At 41.4% G+C, this 16475-nt stretch overlaps 1 protein-coding gene across 2 annotated transcripts in view; it reads right to left on the reverse strand.

The window, feature by feature from the left end:
• Positions 1-16475, reverse strand: part of LOC137375605 (glutamate receptor ionotropic, delta-2-like) — a 629010-nt gene that overhangs the window by 386155 nt on the left and 226380 nt on the right. The gene's annotated exons all lie outside the window — the stretch shown is intronic.

The following is a 16475-nucleotide window of genomic DNA, read 5'->3' on the forward strand; positions in this document are numbered from 1 at the left end:
TTGAGAAAGTGTTAAACACTTTGCTAAACTTGACTTCAGTGCAGGTTACCATCAAATTGAGCACGCAGAAGAATCAAGATATTTTACTGTACTCCTTACTTACGTCAGACTTTTCCATGGCTTTTACATGAGGCTCAATTTTGGAGTCTGCTCAGCAGCTGAGGTATTGCATCACTTGATTCAATCTGCACTTCATGGACTTGCAGGCACTCTGAACATCAGTGATAGCATTCTCGTCTGTGGTCGCACTGAAAAGGAACTCGAGCCACGCCTACATACATACCTACAATGTCTTAGAGAATGTAATCTCACCTTAAACAAAGACAAGTGCTTATATAATATAAAATAAAAACGAGAAATGCTGGAAATACTCAGGGTCTGGCAACATCTGTGGAGAGAGAAGCAGAGTTAACTGAAGAGTTCTGAAGAAGGGTCACTGACCTGAATCGTAAACTCTGCTTCTCTCTCCACAGATGCTGCCAGACCTACCGAGTATTTCCAGCATTTCTTGTTTTTATTTCAGATTTCCAGCATCCGCAGTATTTTGCTTTTATTATAAAGACAAGTGCTTGTTCAATCAAAGCAGAATTGAATTCTTCAGTCATGTGTTCAGTGGTGAAGGAGCATCATCTGATCCACGGAAAGTTGAAGCCATTACAAATGCTGTGGATCCTATAAACATGAAAGAAGTCCGGAGTTCGTTAGGACTTGTCACGTACTGTAGTCATTTCATTCCTGACCTCACTACACTATCTGCTCCCCTATGTGATCTGACAAAAAAAAACACCAAATGGGAATGGACTAAATCAGACAACAGGCGGTATACCAGATTAAAGTACGTTTGTCAGCAAGTTGCACAAATGCCTATTTTGACCCTGAGAAAACCACCCAGCTAGTCATGAATGCAAGCCCGATTGGCTTAGATGCAGTTCCCATACAGAAAGACAAGACAGGTAACCCATCAATCTTTGCCATGGCAAGCAGATCATTAACACCTGTAGAGCAATGTTATTCACAAAGAGAGAGAGAAGCACTCTCAATCACATGGGGTATCTTACAATTTCCTCTCTACCTACATGGAAGCAATTTCAAAGTAATGACTGATCATAAACCACTAGTGAGCTTGTTCAACAATCCACACAGCAAACCACCCACTCAAATAGAATGTTGAGTATCAGTCAGGCAAGCTCAACCCAGCGGAATAACTTTTGTGACATCCATTGCCAACAGTCGGTCCTATTAATCATGAGGAAAAGGTTGTTGAACAACATCTTAACCACGTAAGCATAAGCAGTGCCAGAGGCGCTAAAACTAGCTATCAAAGCAGCAGCAAAACAAGATGAGGTTTTTCAATTATGTATGATGGCTATGGAATCTCGAAACTGGAAAAACATGATCGAGAGAGTGTCTACAAGCAAATTCACTCACACTACAAGGTCTTCACAATATTCGAAATAAGCTCAGCATTGCAACCACATCTGATCTCATATTATGCAACAACTGTATTATCATTCCACACTCATTGAGGGAATGTGTTGCCAATATAGCACACGAAGGACACCAGAGAACTGTCAAAACCATCAACTCCTTACGCAAAAGGTATGGTTCCCAGGAATTGACTATTTGGTACAGCAAATCAATTCAGCATTTGCCAGGTCAAGCAACCAAAACGTCAAATCTTCATGATCCTCTCAAGATGCCGAACTACCTCCAGGACCATGGATTGAAGTTAGCATTGACTTTACAGATTTGCCCACGGACAAACAACTGCTAGTTGTCACTGGTGACTACAGCAGATTTCTAATTGTAGAATTAGTTAGGTCAACTTCAATGAAAGCAATCATCCCAAAGCTTGACCAGATCTTCGCCTTGTTTGAAATCCCTCAAACGGTAAGAAGTGACAATGGACCCAAATTCAACAGCGATGGGTTCAACAAATTCGTGAACTACCTCGGGTTCACTCATTGAAAATCACACCCCATTGGCCAAGAGCTATTGGGGAAATCGAAAGACTTATGTGAACCTTGAAAAAAGTGATACATATAACAAACCTGAGAACAAGTCATGGAAGCAAGAGCTACATCACTTTCTTAATTACAGAGCAGCACCTCACTCGAATACTGCAAAACCTCCAGCTACACTCATCATTGCACGTCCTATATGCACACGTCTACCCAAGCTACCCTGTGGAGCTAATGATAGAGAGATACAGCACTGAAACAGGCCCTTCAGCCCAGCAAGTCTGTGCCGACCAACAACCACCCATTTATACTAATCCTACATTAATCCCATATTCCCTACCAACATGTATGTGGCATGATTGAGAACAGAAGGATCAAATGAAGGTAAACGCAGACTGAAACATGCAATTTAGAGCTACACTGTTAAAGCCAGGAGATAAAATACTTGTGAAACGTGATGGTCATGTTGGAAAACAAATAACCCCTTATGACATCCAACCATTTGTTGCGACCAACATAAAAGGATGAATGATCACTGCTAAGCACAGTTCACAAATTGCATCATTCTTCAAAGCACTGAAAACACCACGCGTAAACACTGGATCTGATTCTGACATTGACATCTCAGAAGAAGAACATGAATCAAATGAAACTATACCCGATGTCAGACGATATTCTACTCATGAGAGAAAACATCCGCCATACTTAAGTGACAATGTTACGAAGTTTACTATTTATATTTAAGTTTATTGTTTACATTTTGGAAGCAAACCACTGAAACATGCTACGTCTCTCATTTACTAAGAAGGGGAAGCATGTAATGTTCTGAAACTTGCATTGTACACTTCGTTCACTTGAGACTACCATACACACGCAGAGAGAACTGGACAAAAGAGAAGAATCTATTGTTTCAACAGCATGCTGTCTCTGTCTCATATCTTTTACTAATCTCTGTTAAACCTTACTCCGATCCCAAGAACACAACAGGAGAAGTAGGAAGTATTAAGCTAAAGCCAACTGTTTTCCCAGAGGTAGGGAAAATCGAAAGGTGAATCATCTCTGTGATTTCAGTTACCCCAGAGTCTTCTCAAAGTTTACAGCACACATTTATAGGTCACAACAGTGATTGATCACACTACCCCCAGATTGTTTCGTCCCAGCAGATGTCACCCAACATCTCAACCTCCAACCTGGAGTCTGTTAATTTCTATGGTACATTGTTGTTTGTCTGGCGTCCAATTCCCCTCATCTCTCTCCTTTCTGTGGCAAGAACAAGCATGTTAACACAGGCAACAGCTGAGCTGAACATTCCCAGAGCAGTGGTCAAGTATCCCATCATCCAAAGGGTCCCTCACAACTACAAAGTTTATTCTATGATTATTAATGCATTCTAATGCTAACTCTATTAATGCTGATCCTCTAATGTTGTTTACAAGAGAAATGATGTCAAGATTTATGCTGCTCAAGAGTGGGTTTCATTTTTGAATACTGTTTTGAGTCAGTTGGGTTTGCAGCTTGCTCAAAAAAATACCCATTTCATCTTTTCTCCACCTCTCTGAGAAACCCTGCAAGTGTGTGATAGCTGTAATGTCTGATGCTGCATTTCTCTCGAGAAGCTTTTGGGAAATTTCCTCTCAACATCTCCTGAACAAACTGCTTCTAAAACATCCTGGTGACCCATCTATGTGTACTCGGATGCCAGACTCTGTCAGTGGAACATGACATATCTTATCCTTTTCTTCAAGAATTAACAAGTACTTTGGCCAAAGTATCTCATTTTTCCTTGAATTGGTATTGGTGTGTCTGTGTGTGCGTGTGTATTTAGAAGGGAATGTATATATTTACTGTCATATTATGACCAAGTCTTGTTTTATAATAAATTAATACTTTTGTCGTTTATTAAAGAAACTTGATTGATGGATTTTATTCTGAAACTAAAATAGAAAGAGTATAAAATTGGCCACATCGGTAACTGGGTAGACTTTTAAATATATGTTGTGAACTGTGGAGAAGTGGAACTAGAGAAAGGCAGTGCACTCCTCCCACCTTGGTCCTAACATGTAATGGGGAACTCTGTGCAGGATAATCCAAAGCGGACGACGTGCAATTGTACAGGGGGTAATAAGAATTGTAAATGGGAAAAGGGAAACACCAGTTTCTTGTGCATTAGAGTAAAGTTTACACTACCAGATTGGTTTTCTGGGGTGGGAGGATTTATCCGAGTGATTTGACAAACTTAACCAAGGCTAGGCTAAAGGAATTGGCAGCAATGTTGGAGTTGGAGTTAAAACCAGGAACGAAGAAAGCAGAAATAATTGAGATAATAGCATAGCATTTGAAACTGGAGGAAGGAAAAGACAATCCAAATGATAATTCAGTTGAATTAGCTGGGATTCAGTTATAGATAAAGCAGCTTGAACAGGAAGGAGAATTGGAAATGAAACAAACTTGAGCTTGAACAGGAAAAAGAAATGAAAAAAGTTGAACTACAATTTCAAAAGGAAAGAAAAGAGAGGCAAGAGAGAGAAAAAGAGAAAAAAAAGAGAAAAAGAATAAGAAGAAAGGGAGCAAGAAAGGGTATTCGAATTAAAAAAGCTAGAACTAAAAAATAAGGTGGCCTTGACCTTGATGAAAATTCAGGTGAGGAAAGAACTGGCTTCAGCCCAGGACCCACTGGAGAGCTGTTTAAATTTCTGCAAGCTCTTCTGAAGTTTGAGGAAAGGGATATAGAGGCATTTTTCATTTATTTTGAAAAGATAGCTAGACAGATGATGTGGCCGAAGGAAACCAGGACATTCGTATGTAAAACAAGTTGATTGGCAGAGCTCACGAAGTTTATACCATGCTTTCTAAGGAGGCTTCTGCAGATTATGAGATGGCAAAAAAGGCTATTCTCACAGCTTATGAGTGAGTCCCTGAAGCTTATAGGCAGAAATTTCAGAACCTCCAGGAACAGCCTGGGCAGACTTATATAGAATTTAAGAAGGTAAAGCAAATTCATTTTGATTGTTGGATGTGAGCACTAAAGGTAGAAGCCACATATGAGACCCTTAGGGAAATAATTCTGCTGGAAGAATTTAAAAGTTCACTGCCTCGAACCCACATAAACAACCAGAAGTTTCAACAAGCAGCTGAGATCGCTGATGATTACAAACTTGTTTACAAGACAAAACCCTTTGTCATCACCCCCACAAACCCGAGAAGGATAAAAGGTGGGAGGGTGAAAGGAAGGCAAGTAGCCGGGGACAAGGACGGGCAGCTGGGAATGCCCTGGGATCTCCTCCTCAGACCAGAAAGGAAGATGCTGGAAGTGAGATCTGAAAGCCTATGTGTTATCATTGCCACAAGGTGGGACACCTTCATGCAGAAAGCTGGAATTTGTGGGGTATATTTATGTGACTCCTTGGGGTATACAAGGGCAATGTAGAGAAAGGGGCCCTGACCGAGAATATGACAGTTCAGGCGGTAGCTCTGACTGTAGCTGTAAGGCCAAATACAAAAATGGCTGAGAGTGTGGGGAAAGTGAACAAGATACCTGAGAGTGATAGGGAATTCTTGTCAAAAAGGAAAAGTAACTCCTTATTCCTCAAGTGAGGCAGGTAAACTTATAGTTATACTTAGGGATACAGGAGCCACCCAAACACTTTTGCTGGGGAAAGGCAAAACATTTCCAGACAGCGCACTAAATGCCAAGGTTTTACTGAGTGGTATCGGCGATGAGTACCTTTGTATCTGGGGCACCTGGCGTGCGACCTAATGTCTGGAATGGCAACTGTAGGAATTATCCATAGTTTGCCTGTAGATGGAGTTGACCTACTCCTGGGGAATGATTTGGCCGGAGTGAAGGTAGTAGCTTCTCCAGTAGTCACTGAAAGACCAAGTGAAGTCAAAGAAACAGAGCAGTTGCAGGGAAAGGTTCCAGGAATTTTTCCTTCATGTGTAGTGACCCAAGCAATGGCTAAGCAAGTTCCATTGTTGGAGGTCAAATTGGCACCACAGGCAGATAGCCGAATATCTGAAGCGTTTTTAGGATTGGGATCCGAAGGAAATATTCAGTAAGTCTTCTCTGGATTGGCTTGCTGAGCCTTGGTAAATGTTAAGTGGCATTATCAGCTCTAACTGAAGCTGAAGCAACAGGAGTTCCGGAAAGCTATTATATTCATAATGGGATTCTGATGAGGAAGTGGAGACCTCCTCACAGACCTGCGGCTGAAGACTGGACGTTTTTTCACTAGATAGTGCTACCGCCCAAGTATCACTGGGAAATATTAAGGACAGCCCATGAAATTCCTATGCAGGGACATGTGGGGATCCAGAAGACCCAATCATGTATGGGTCGACTTTTTTTTTTTTACTGGCCAGGTTTTTGCAAGGACGTGGTGCAGTTTTGTACAACGTGCCAGATTGTGGGAAAACTGCAACCTGCCATTAAATCGGCACCTCTAATTCCCATACTAGTTTTTGGGGAACTATTTAGTAAGGTGTTGGTAGACTGTGTGGGACCTTTACCGAAAACAAAAGCAGGACATTATATACTCATTATTATGATTATGGCTACTTGGTTCTCAGAGGCCACTCTCTTGAGAACAATTTCTACTAAGTTAGTGGTAGGAAAGTTTACTCAGTTCTTTGCTGGATATGGATTACCGATTGAGATCCAGTCAGATCAAGGTTGCAATTTTATGTCGAAAATTTTTCAGAAAGTTATGAGTAATCTGGATATAACACAAACACAAGGGACTTTAGAACGATGATCAGGGCATACTGTCATGAATATCTCCATGATTGGCATAAAAGTTTCAGAATTTCTTTTGTTTGCCAATTGGGATTCACCTAATGAGTCTGCTGGTTTTAGTTCTTTTGAATTATGGATTTGAATTTATGGACATGAGGTAACAGGTCCTCTAAAACAAATCAAGGAAAAGTTTTTAGAACAGAGAGACGAATCTTCCACGTTGGATTATGTATCCGTGTTCCAGGAGCGGCTCATAAGAGCTTGCAAAGTGGCTCAGGAACATCTGAAAGTAAACAACCATGACGAAACGGGCAGACAAGCATGCCAAGACCTGAACATTTTAACCAGGGTTGATGTGTTAGTATTACTGCCTTTACAGGGTGAACCGCTGAAAGCATGATTTAGTGGTCCATATAGAGTTGTCAAAAGGATTGGTAAAATAAGTTATTTGATTGACACCCAGATCGGCAGAGAAAGAATTGGCAGTGTCATATCAATATATTGAAACAATATCATAGCCTGGAGGTGGATAAGCAAAAACAAATATGTCAGGTAGTAGGGACAGTGAAGTATGAAAGGGATAGTGAGGATGAGACAGAAGGAGGCCGAGACAATTCTCAAATTGAACCTCCTACGATCCAGTTAGCCAATACTGAATTGTTAGGGAGATGAGATACTATGGTTTCATATTTAGATGCAGAACAATGAGAAGACCTAACAAGGCTACTCTCAGTATCTAAAGGAGTCTGTAGGGATAAACCAGTTTGTTCAGTTTGCTTACCCACTGTTTTTTTTCATGTTTGTACTTGCGGCTGTTCAATTTTCAGTCCGTTAACACCCTTTCTGTACTAATGCTTTGTCTTTCAACACACTATTAACATATCTTTGCTCCATGACCTTCTGGTCAGCTATTCTGTGACCTTGTCCTATCGACACCTTCTCTTTTGTTATCTCTTGCCCCACCCCCACTTTACTTGCTTATACCCTTTTACATTTCTAATATTTACCAGTTCTGAAGAAGGGTCACTGACCTGAAACATTAACTCTGCTTCTCTCTCCACAGATGCTGCCAAACCTGCTGAGTGTTTGCAGCATTTCTTGTTTTTATTTCAGATTCCAGTATTTTGTGTTTAATTATTGTACAACCTTAGCCATACATGATGTGGATGTAGGAGAATCCTCTCCTATAAAACAGCATCCTTATTGCTCAAGTCCACAGAAACAGGCCCAGGTGAAAGCAGAAATCCAATACATGTTGGAAAGTCACCTAATTGAACAGTCATAGAGATACAGCACTGAAACAGGCCCATTGGCCCATCGAGTCCACGCTGACCATCAACCACTTATTTATACTAATCCTACATTAATCCTATATTCCCTACCACATCCCCACCTTCCCTCAAATTCTCCCACCACCGACCTACACTAGGGGCAATTTACAATGGCCAATTTATCTATCAACCTGCAAGTCTTTGGCTGTGGGAGGAAACCGGAGCACCCGGCGGAAACCCACACGGTCACAGGGAGAACTAGCAAACTCCACACAGGCAGTACCCAGAACCGAACCCGGGTCGCTGGAGCTGTGAGGTTGCGGTGCTAACCACTGCGCCACCCAAGTCAAAGCAGCTGGAGCTCCCCCAGTCGTGTTTTTGCCTAAACTGGATGGTTCAACTAGGTTTTGCATAGACTACAGAAAGGTTAATGCAGTAACAAAGGTAGACTCCTCCCTAATTCCTTGCTTGGCAGACTGTATTGACAGCGTTGGCAGTGCTACATTTCTTAACAAAATAGATTTTGAGTATTGCTGAAAACAGACGTTTTGTCAAAACTTTTTGTCTTGCACTCATCAGGACAATCCGCAAGAATGCTAATGTAAGGGACGCAATAAATTTATACCATATGAGAAGAAAGTGTCGATTGATTGATGAGTGAAATTTGATTGGTAGAGGCATTGCCATGAAGAATGCACCAGTTTATGACAACTGAAAGTTAACTGCCAAGCTTAGTTTGAGATTTAAACCAGGCAACTTGACTCTGATTGGTCAAGGCATTGCCCTGAGGAATGAACCAGCAAACGGCTGTCACTTATTTTGTTCAATTGAAACAGACACAATGTGTGTACATGTTCTTTCTGTCTGCAAAGAACAGGGCCCTGTGTATTAATATATGTAGCTTCCAGTACGTGCAAATACACCACACTGCGAACTTGACTGACAACCTTAAATTGGTTGTCAGCGTAATTCTTAGCACACTAAGGATTATTTGGCAAATGTTGTCCAATCGCGGAATCACTTCTAATGCTGGATACTGTGTTTTGAGTTTTGCAAGTATGTGCTGGTTGGGGACATTTGAGAAAGAGGTCAGGTGAATTGTAAAAGAAAATGTGGGTACATGATGAAATAATGTACATGTAATTAAATGGATTATTTCAAGGAATGAATAGACACATGGGGTGTTATATCAGTACAACAAACAAACACTATTATTAAGAACTGATGTGAAATGCAACGTGTATGGAGGGTGTTTCTACTTAAATCCGATCCAAAAAGTGATTAAATGATGCAGAAAACAATTGCTTCCTAAATTTATATTGGGCAAACAAATGAGAAAATAAGTCGAATGTGGATTGGTGTAAGGTGTGAAGATTCGGACTGATGTATTAAGCTAGGAAATCTGTAAGCAGAGTAATATTATTTTGGGCTGATTTCTGTAGTAGTGGCAACATCGTTGTTATTTGTTAAGGCAAGACCACTGTATGTTCTAAGGTGGACTCTATAGATTTGTTGGAAGATGATATACATAAGGAGCTTGTAAACTATCCAAGGATAATTTTTGGAAAGAATGAGAGAGTCTGAAGAGCCCCAAATACCTATTGTTGTTTCAGAAAAGCCTGCCATTGTGATCTGCTGTGGAGCTCATTATCAGGTTTTAGCTTCACTGTGGATTAAGAATTCCCTAACTCCTCAACTATACTGGTTGATTAGTGCATAGAAAGGAAAGTATTGCATTGCATTTGCATAATTTAGAAAACATATTGTCTTACACCAACCACAACTAAAATTGGAGATAAAATATTGGTGCTTGTTAGAGTCCACAATGTTAGAGAAGTTCAAGTAAATATTATCTTTCAGGGAGAAGACTTATGAGTAGTTGCAAATTTTAGCCATCCAATTCTGATCTTTCTCGTGTTTTAAATCTATATTGCACCACATCAGCACTTTCCAGGGACAATATAATTGTTATGCAGCAGCAGAAATGATGATATTGAGCTGTCTATTGCCACATTGGGGAACAGTGTGGATGGGAGTTTTGTATAGCATCTCTGGCTAAGAACAGCATCTTTGCTCCTGCAAGAAGCATAGCTATTTGTACTGATTGTCCTCTCAGTGATGATTGGCTTGTTTGTTTTTAAAAACTGAAATAAGTTAATGAAAACATAATAGCAATGATGAGAAAATAAGTATGCCAGACCACAGAAAGCAGGTCTTTTTTTGTCTCAAAGTCGGGAATGAAAGAATATCTATGTTTTACACTGCATTTTGTTTTTAGCAGTAATATAGACAATTGGTTAGCACAAGGGCAGGCAATATGAACGTTAATAAGCTGCTATAAGAAGATAGATAATTTACAACAAAGCTATGGCTTGGGAAAGCAATGATAGGAAGTAACATGATGGCATGGAAAAGCGTCGGACTGTCCCTCGCTGTTTGGCAATCAGTTCAAACAACTGGGTATTCATAAAGCATTAGATAGGGTCGGATCCAACAGGAAGGAAGGAAAGGAAGCAAGGAGAAAAAGGAAGCAAGGAGAAAAAGGAAGCAAGGAAGGAAGGAACATTGCTACTTTGAGATCCTTCTTAACGGGTTCTCATTAAATCCATACATATGAGTGATTTGATGCAAGCTGAATGTGCTCTACTTTGTATAGTTGGTTTAAGATTAATGAGACAGATTTGGAGGCTGGGTGATGTAGGGGTTGGAGGGGGTCGATGGCGAACTGTTAGTGTTTTTCGTCACCCCTCTGAAACTGACCACATCTTCAGGATATTGGGTATGCACAGATTAGCATGGAAATCCTAAAAATGCAATCTTGCAGGTTTCAACAGAGGCTGCACTGTGGATCCCACCACCTCCCCCCAAAACAGGCAATGACTGAAATCAGTGAGAATTTCAACTTCCCTGCCCCCACATTGGTCGGGATTTTATCCTGGGCGACCGGGAGCCATCCACCGACTGAAAAGATGGTGGCGATCCTGCTTCTTCTTGGCCTGGGAATCTGACCTGCATTTTGCGAGTCCCTGGCCTTTAAGTGTTCTGAGGCGGGACTTGCACCCACTTGAGGCAGGAAGTCCCGCCTAATAGAGCTGCTGGCCAATCCACAGACTGGCATCTCTGTTTTAGCAGCGCCACCGGTGGCCACTGCTGGGACTGCAGCCCAGTTTCGCAAGGATGCTGTCGGGGAACCACGGAACGCAGGTAAGTTTTTGTTGCCTCGCCGGGGGTGATCGGTCTGGCTCTGGTGAGGCAAGGGTGGTCGATTGGGGGGACGGGAGGCATGTTGGGGTAGTTGGGGCAGCAGTGGCGGCCCTCCGTTAGGCACAGGGTGCCCGATCACGAGGCCCCCCCCCCCCCCCACAGGCCGTCAAAGAGCAGCCTGCTTTTAACAGGCAGCTTTTCTCAGGCCTGGTGGCCTGAGCAGCCACAGGTAAAATTCCCCGTGGCAGCGGGCGGAGACCCTTAAGCGGCCAATTAAAGGCCTTAATTGGCCTGGGCAGGTGGGCCTTTGTTAGCCATTGCCCTGTATAAAATGGCAGCGGAGGCAGGAGAGGGTCAGGAATGGCCCGTAGACCCTACTGCTCCATTTTACGCTCCTCCCCCCCCCCCCAACACTGCCCCCGCCACTATGTACTGATGTAAAGGGGGGGTGGGGGGGCTGGTGAGGGGTGTCTGTGAAAATCCTTGAACGTGATTGGCTGTTTGGGCAGCCTGATGACATCACTCCAGCTCCAATATGGGAATTTCCCAGTGAAGAATGCTGCAATCCAGTTGCGATATCACTGCATGACACTAGAGCTGAAATTCTCACGACAGAGATCACTCAATCTGCATTTTATTCTGGTGATGGGGGCGCCACGGGCAGGGGAGACCCCGCCTCAGCTCTTTGTCAGACCTCAAAGCCATTTGACGGCAAGCAGCCAATGAACTGCCTGCCATCGGGGACACCATCCCTTTAAGGGACTAGTTCCCACCTCCAGAGATGCCAGCCAATCGGAATGCCAGCAGCTCTGCAGTAACAGCAGCACCACTGGGAGTGCTTGAAACTTCACATTGTGGGAAGCCCAGCAGTACCAAAGACTGGAGAAGGCCCTGGGACAGGTGAGTGAAATTGGGAGTGGGGCTGGGGTTGCCGGGGCCATCAGGCAGGCCCCAGAGATAGGGTGGGGGCGGGTGGAGGGCAGCAGTCGCTGCTGGGGGACTCTCCGAGGGCCCTGGATTAGTGCCAAATGAAGGACCCCCCGACCTTGCTAGGCTGCCAGGCTTTACTTGGTGGCGTTTTCCCATGGTGGGCCCCTCCACCTTCCACAAAATTGAGGTGGACGTGGGGAGAAGCCCTTAAGTGGCCATTAATTGACCACTTAAGGGCCTCAATTGGCCTGGGGTGGGAAGGCTGTCCTGGGGCAGGAAGGCTGTCGTTGGCCTTCCTTGTCCCCGACAAAATGGCAGGGGGCCTGGGCAATGTCCGAAAAGGCGCTCCCTACCATTTTGTTTGCCTCCCCTGCCTCCAAGGTTAGAATAGTCGTGATCAGCATCGAGCGCCTTTGCTTCACCACTGACCACAAAATCAGGCCAGATGTTCTGTCAATAATAAATTAAGTGAATTAACAAGTCTATTACTGTCTGTTGGTATGAATCTGTTCAAAAGGGTAAAGTATATATCCAACAGTTACAGTGCTGGAGCTGCTGAAGCTGTTTTCAAGAACTGTACTAGTAACATAAATTGATCTGCCTTAGCCTGTGAGATCTATTTTTCATTGCAAGTTTCAAACAGAACTGAATAAAATTTGTGCTTAAATGCACAGATGACATTAACCCACTTTCACAGCCTATTCTGACGGCATTCTGGTATTTAAATGGTTACAGTAATAGTCCAGGAATCAATTTATTTGTTGACATTGGGGGACAAAGAGTAAATTAAAATATCTCTATTGTTTGATGCGTCAACTAGCATAAGTTCTCATATTTTAGTTTAGGTATACATTGTGAAATAGAAGTTAGCCTGATTGTTCTTATTAACTTGTTTCACAGTATGAAGTCTCTTAAGAATATTCACTTCGAACCTTATCTTCTATTAGGGATAGTGGCCACTAGGTTAGTGTTTTCATTAATATAATTTCCATTAATTGAAAATGTAATTAAGTTTTTAATTAACATTTTATATACAATGCTTTTGTGTTTAATAAATTGACAGGTTTTATATATCCAGATTCGGGTTTGGAAATGTTAATCACTTGAACTTTGTTCCCCATTATGCTTTTATGAAAGGTGGATTATTTGGCACATGAGTGCGTAAGAGAGTATTTTACATTGAACAGCAACTTTTCAAACAAAACAATAAAAATATCAAACCTCACAAATTCTTTGCCGAGTGAATGGGGATTATATTTCCTTGCAGCTACTCTCTCACCCCCACCATAATTTCAGCGGAAGTATGTAAAATGTGGTTTCTGCCACAATTCTGGTGAAGTAACAGTGATGGGAACAGGAGTAGCTCAGAGGAAATTTCCCGCTAATCATTTCGAAAAGGTATGCTGTACTGCATTATAAAACATGCTGATATGGATAGAAGAAAAAACCAAAAACTTTGGTGCAAAAATTGCTTAATAAGTAATCCAATAAAATGGAAATAAAGTTAAATGGGGTAGAAAATGTTCAATTGTTTTAATCTTCTATTTAATAATAAATTGAGTCATATTTGTGATAAAGTTTGGAGAACCACTACAATTAAAAAAAAAACACAAACCATGTTTTTAAAATTATGAACAATGAACATGCAAAAATGAACAGGAAAGACCAGCTAGTGCATAAAAATGTAACTGCTGCTATTTTGCATTTGTTAAAATTAAAAATAATTTCCATGGCAACCCAGAGGCCCCATCCATGAGTGAAGAGGCCAGGAGGAGCAGACAAGAACACAATTTTCCAGTTCCGTTGAAAGGTCATTGACCTGAAATGTTAACTTTGTGTCTTTCTCTACAGAAGCTGCCCGACTTCCTGAGTATTTCTAGCAATTTCTGTTTTTATTTCAGATGTCCAGCATTTGCAGTGCTTTGCTTTTGTAAGAACATAAGAAATAGGAGCTGGAGTAAATCATTTCGTTCTTCGAGCCTGATCTGTCATTCAATATGATCATGGCTGATCTTCTGCCTCAATTCCACTTTCCCACCTATTTCCCATATCCCTTGATTCCAAGAGACCAAAAATCTACCTATTCCAGTCTTGAATATGTTCAATGATGGAGCATCCACAACCCTCTGGGGCAGAGAATTCCAAAGATTCACAACCCTCTGATTGAAGAAATCTCTCCTCATCTTAGTTCTAAATGATTGACCCCTTATCCTGAGAGAGTAGCCCTGTGTTCTAGATTCCCCACCTCTCAGTATCTACTCATCACACTCCTTCAGAATTTTGTATGCTTCAATGAGGTTACCTCTCATTCTTCTAAACTAGGCTCAATTTATTCAGCCTTTCATTGTAGGATGACCCTCCTATCCTAGGAATCAATCTAGTGAATCTTTGCTGTAACACCTCCAAGGCAAGTATATTTTTCCTTAGATATGGAGACTAAAACTGTGCATAGTACTCCAGGTGTGGTCTCACCAAAGCTCTATACAATTGTAGCAAGACATCCTTGTTCTTGTACTCTAGTTCTCTTGCAATAAAGGCCAACATATCATTTGCCTTCCTAATTACTTGCTGTACCTGCAAGCCTACTTTCTGTGTTCCTTGTACGAGAGTCTCTCAAAACATTAACATTTAAAAGTTTCATGCATTGTATAAAATATTTTACTTTTCTATTATTACAAAAGTGAAATCCTCACACTTCCCCACATTGTACTCAATCTCCCACATGGTTGGCCATTCACTTAACCTGTCTATATCTCTTTGCAGCTTCTTTGAGTACACCTCATAGCTTACATTCCCATCTAGTTTTGTATCATCAGCAACCTTAGATACATTACTCTGTCTCTTTGTCTACATCATTAATATAGATTGTAAATAGATGAGGCTCCAGCACTGATCCATGTGGCACTCCACTAGTTACAACTTGCCAACTTGAACATGCTCCATTTATCCCTGGCTGTTAACCAAACTTCCATCCATGCTCTGAATTCCATGTGCCCTTATCTTGCGTATTAACCTTTTGTGGCACCTTATCGAATGCCTTTTGGAAATCCAAGTATACCACATCTACTGGTTCCCCTTTATTTACCCTACTAGTTACATCCTCAAAAAACTGAAATTTGTCAAACACGTTTTCCCTTTTGTAAAAGCATGTTGACTTCATCTGATCATACCATGATTTTTTAAGTACATTGTTGCGACTTCCTTAATAATAAATTCCAACATCTTCCTGATGACTGATGTCAGGCAAACTGGCCGGTAGTTCCCAGTTTTCTTTCTCTCTCCTTTCACGAATAGCGACATTACAGTTACTAACTTCCAATCTACTGGGACTGTTCTAGAATCTAGGAAATTTTAGAAAATCATAACCAGTACATCCACTATCACTGCAACAACCTCTTTTAGAACCCTAGGATGTAGGCTATCAGGTCCTAGAGATTTGTCTGCTTTTAATCCCTTAATTTTCTCTAATACTTTTTCTCTGTTGACATTACTTTGAATTCCTGACTCTTAGTAGCCCTTGATTACCCTCTACTTTTGATATGCAATTTGTGCCTTCTACTGTGAAGACAGACAAAATACTTATTCGATGTCTCTGTCATTTCCTCATTCCCCATGATAATTTCTCCTGCCTCTGCCTCAAAGGGACCAACATTTACTTTAGCTACTCTCCTTCTCTTCATAAACTTGTAAAAGCTCTTACAATCCATTTTTGTAATCCTGGTGAGTTTACTCTCGTGTTCTATTTTTCCCCTTTTTACTCAACTTTTTGGTTGCCCTTTATTGGTTTCTAAAACTCTGCCAATCCTCAGGCTAGTCTCTTAACCTATAGTCATTCTACTTGTTGATCTTCTGAGCAGAGATCCTTTCTTACTACTGTCCTTATGTCATCTGTTATCAGGGTTACTCGTCCTTGTTTTTCATTCTGCTTATCTTTTCAAAACGTTGTGTACCCTAGAATATTTATTTTTAATCTTGGTCACCTTGCAACCATGTCTCTAATGGCAATTATATCAAACCCATTTATCACTATTTGTCCCGTTAGAGCATCTATAGTGTGTTATGATCCCCGTGGAGACCACCAACAAATGAAAATAACCAACTGATCCCAATTTAGGAAACTTAATCAAATGGACAAGACTTCACTTTTATAAATTTTACTTTAACACTCAAACCAAAAACCAACACAAGTTAAACATAAAGCAACAAACAGATCACAGTCAATATATTATAAATTATACCTTAACTATCCAATACAACAGAGATGGGTCTCACTGCTTCGCCAGTCCACCCAGCATTTATGGCAACAATTACAGTCACACAGTTCTTCACAACTCTGAAGTGCTTCAGGTAGATTATCAGTTCCTTTCTTCAAAG

Source organism: Heterodontus francisci, chromosome 12, assembly GCF_036365525.1.
Source record: "Heterodontus francisci isolate sHetFra1 chromosome 12, sHetFra1.hap1, whole genome shotgun sequence".
In the NCBI taxonomy this organism is placed as follows: domain Eukaryota; kingdom Metazoa; phylum Chordata; class Chondrichthyes; order Heterodontiformes; family Heterodontidae; genus Heterodontus; species Heterodontus francisci.